This window comes from Octodon degus, unplaced genomic scaffold (genome assembly GCF_000260255.1).
Source record: "Octodon degus isolate 3935 unplaced genomic scaffold, OctDeg1.0 scaffold00055, whole genome shotgun sequence".
NCBI lineage: Eukaryota > Metazoa > Chordata > Mammalia > Rodentia > Octodontidae > Octodon > Octodon degus.
Genome location: NW_004524631.1, coordinates 6,674,144 through 6,678,292, shown reverse-complemented (window position 1 = coordinate 6,678,292; position 4,149 = coordinate 6,674,144). Strand labels below are relative to the sequence as shown.

At 45.9% G+C, this 4,149-nt stretch overlaps 1 pseudogene; it reads right to left on the bottom strand.

Annotated features, from left to right (window-relative positions):
- Positions 1 to 3,938, bottom strand: part of LOC101586916 — an 18,290-nt pseudogene extending 14,352 nt beyond the window's left edge.
- Positions 3,939 to 4,149: the final 211 nt, after the last annotated feature.

Genomic DNA, 4,149 nt, shown 5'->3' with positions numbered 1-4,149 from the left:
TATATATATAGTCTACATACATATCTATAGATGCTTGATTAAATTGAATGGTAGGTTTATGTCAAACTACATAAAGTAGTGTAATATCTATTTGTAACATCTATTTGATTATTATTCATAGTGAGACTAGAAATGGAAAGAGTAATGTCTTCTGATGACCACAATCTTTTCAAGATTTTTTTAAAAATCAACTTTTCCAAATATGAAAATATATTTATAAAACATCATGTTGTTTCCAAATTTATCCATTTGTGGATCTTTACTAAATAAAAATTAGCTTGAGCAATAAAATATGCCATAGTCATTTGATGAATTATAGAACCTTTAAGGAAGGTTGCCTTATTTACCTACTTATTAGTTAATACCTAAAAGATACTAGTTCAGGTGTATAATAAAGAGTAAAACAATGCTGTCCTCAAGGAGGTTATAGTCTAGAAGAAATACAGACATAACAGAGCCAGGGCCTGGAGCTGGTTGCAGCTGGACTCTACGGGTGCAAAGGAAGGGATGGATACTTAACTAGAAATTCTAATAAAGGCTATGAAGAAGGTTCTCGTTGAGATAGACAAACAGTCATTGCAGGAAGAGGCATTTATGCTGAACCCTGAAAAATGGGGTCACTACTCTCCAAGAAGGAACAGAGGCTGAGGGAGGCACTCCAGAGAACTGGTGGCCTTTGGCAAGAGCTCAGTCACATGGGAAAAGAGAAAGCCTTCTCACCAGGCTGGGTTCAGGAAGCAGGGAAAAGTGGCTCAACGGAATGGGCCTATGTCACCAGCACCCTTGGGGGCACTCAAAGGAATCTGGATTTCACCTGAAAGACGCTGATTATTTTTAAACTGAGCAGTGATAAAGCCCAGTTTGCTTTTAAAATAAATTGTGTAGACTCTATCACCACAATAGCATTAACATTTAACACTTACTAAACATTTACTGTGTGTCCCACTGCTTTCCAAGCACTTTGCATTAGCCCACTTAATTCTTCCAATCTTGTGGTATGTTATTGTTATTCTGGTCTGTGGTTTATGGAGCACAGACATGTGAAGTACCCGAGGTCACTCAGGTCATAAGAGCCAGAGCCAGGCCTGGAGCTGACTGCAGTCGGGTTCTGGGGTGCAGAGGAAGGGATGTACCAAAACACGTCCCTCAGAGAATAAATACAACCAATTTCAGGGTGTCCATCAAGCACACCTACGGGCCTGTGGAGCTCCAGATGAGCACCAGGTCTGGACGGGGTCACCTCCCTGATCCAGACCCAGGGCAGTGAGCAGGCTGACACTGGGGGAGGGTTGACCCAGAGCATGGCAAGGACCAAGTTTCTGTAGGTTGACCAGGAGGCAAGAGTGTTCTAAGCATTGAGCTTAGAATCTGGGGCAAGTTAGATGCACTTTTTAAATTAATAGGTATTAATATATAGTTTCCTATTTCTATTAATGGAATGAATTTATTTCAGAAATAGTGGCCCCCATCTGGTTCACAGTACAATTCATTTTACTAAAGTGAGATGGGGGTGGGGAAGGGAGGGAGAGGAAAGGAATTAAATGTGTTAACATATGCGTACCTGTACTCCACGGTGAATGTAATCATGTACTGCAAAAATGTACTAATAAAAGTTTTAAAAGTTGAGCCTGGCACGGTAGAGCATGTCTATTATCCCAGCACTCAGGAGGCTGAGGCAGGAGGATCCTTGTGAGTTCAAGACCAGCCTGGGCTACAAAGTGAACTCAAGGCTAGCCTGAGCCACACAGCAAGAGCCTGGCTCCAAAAGCAGAAAACAAAAAAGCACTACTTTTTTATGCAAAAGAAGAAAGCGTCAAATGGCGCGACACTTTGAGAGAGGATAGTAGGATTACTTCATTCATTGCCCACAAAGCATCCAAATCCAGCAGCTGTGGGCCTGCATACAGGTACAGAAAAGCATCAACCAGCAGACTCGAGACTGCCGCCAGGCGAGGCCAGTTCTGAGCTGGGAAGGTTGGCTTCTGGCTGGCCTCCGGTCACTTGTTAGGGAGTGTCCCCACCCTTCCAGAACCGGCTTGTGCTAATAATAGATTATATGCCAGGTATCAGCCTTCCTTCTGTGAGCTTATGATTCTGGAATGTGCTGCATCGTGGGTGCCTACACAGCGGCACTCAACAAAACGCCTGGACGAGAAGGCTTGCATGAGTGTCACTTGTGCATGTCACTTCATATCACAATTCATTTCTGCAACAAACATGTGTGTCCTGGGCAACTCCACTGAGAAAGGACTCCTGGCAGCTTAGGTTTGGTTCCCCTGGACTTTTCCCCATACACCTTTTGCTTTGTTGTTGACTTTGCTTATTTATTTATTCTCATTTTATGTATTTGGTACAGTGTCACTACGCAGCTCAGACTCATAGTGATCCTCTGTTTTCAGCCTCCCTAATGCTGGGATTACAGGCATGCGTCACCATGCTGGGACTCAGTGGCCGACTCAGTGTGCCTGAGTGGGGGAGTGGGGTGGCACGGCATGCAGGATGGGTATCTAACCCTGACCCCTGTGCTTGCCTAAGCAGGTGCTTAGTCTGCTGAGCTTTCTCGCCCGCCCTGTTGGCTTTGCTCTGCATCCTTCACTGTGACGAATCTTAGTTGCGGGTATAGTAATGATATCAGACCTGTGTCCTCCTGGTGAAGCGCTGCCGCTGTGGCATTCCCAGCAGCGTATGTACGTTATGCCTGTTGCCTGGGTGCTGTGTTTGGGAAAGTGCTACCATTTCCTTCTGCTTCTAAATCTCTTTCTCTGCTTGCTGCCGTGCTCTGGCCTCCAGATGGGCAGACACTTCAAACTCACAGGACCCTTGCTCTAGGCTGGGATGTGTCTACGACCTCAGGCATGCCTAGACATAGGAGACTGCACCAGCCCTTGTGAAAGTAGCAGCTGGGCAGGCAGCGAGGTTCAGAGACTGGCAAATCCCCGCCACTCACAGCAAACCTGGCACGCACTGATGCCTCCGCAAAATTACACATCACTGCAGATGTCAACCACTCTAGGGTCAGCTAGACACTGTTCAAATTTTAAACATTGCATCTGCAAATGCCAGCATCATTCACATGGCCTGCAGACGATTCCTTTTAAGCAGATACGGCTCCTGAAAACAAGGTGAATTAGTATTGTGTGGCTTTTCTCTGGCTGAGCCTTGGAATGAAACTTGTAGGCAGAGGAAGAGGGAGGCTCCTCCCTCCCACACGTCACAGCGCCTGCAGGGTTCTGGGCTGTCTTCATACCCACAGCTGTGAAGGTCTCACTTTCCACAGCACAATTGTTGATTAGCAACAACTGTATTAGCAGTAGAATGCAGAGCTTGCTGAACAGGTTTTCAGAGGAGCTGTCTGTCTTTTCATTAGTTGGTAAATCTAGTTCTGGAAGATTTAAGAGTAACTGTAGATCTGGGCTGTTATGATACCAACAGTGGCGGTTTCCGCATCATGGCACAGGGAGCGCTGGGTGGTAGTTGCCCCCGTCTTCTCCCCCACCCCCAATCTTCCTCGTGGCGCAGCTCTCCCCTCTTGTGATCTTACCCTTCCTTGTATACCCTGATAAGCCTTCCAAGAGAGGTTTCTTCCCAGTACACTGGCTTTTCTAGAGGTCGAGAGCAAAGACCTTGCAGACAGAAACAACTGAGTTCTAATCCTAAATCTGCTACTAAAGAACTTTGTGTTTTGGGGCAAATTACTTACTCTTTCTGTACCTTAGTCTTTTCAATCATAAAGTACTTGCTTCATGGAATTCTTGGGAAGACATAATGCCGTGGTCTATGTAAAGTACCTGCCACATAGTCATGTTGGAGACTATTTTTTCCTCAGCATTTAAGTTCCCGTGAGACAAAACGACCAATCAGAACAGTACCTGTGGGTAACAGCATTGCATGGGGTCCTGAAAGGCCCACTGTGTCAGAAGTTGCTCCTGGTTGGCCATCTCTGCAACATTTCCTGCTGCAGGCCTTGCCTAGCTCTCACCACAGCAGGAAACAGTATCCTGGCAGCTCCCCGGGGCAGACACTGGCCCAGAGCCTTCCAATGCCACCCTAGTCCGAAGAGCCCTTGGTCACTATCCTATCACCCTCTTATTTTTAAGCACAGCACAAACTATTGCATGACATTTTCTTATTCATTTTTCTGTCTTCCAT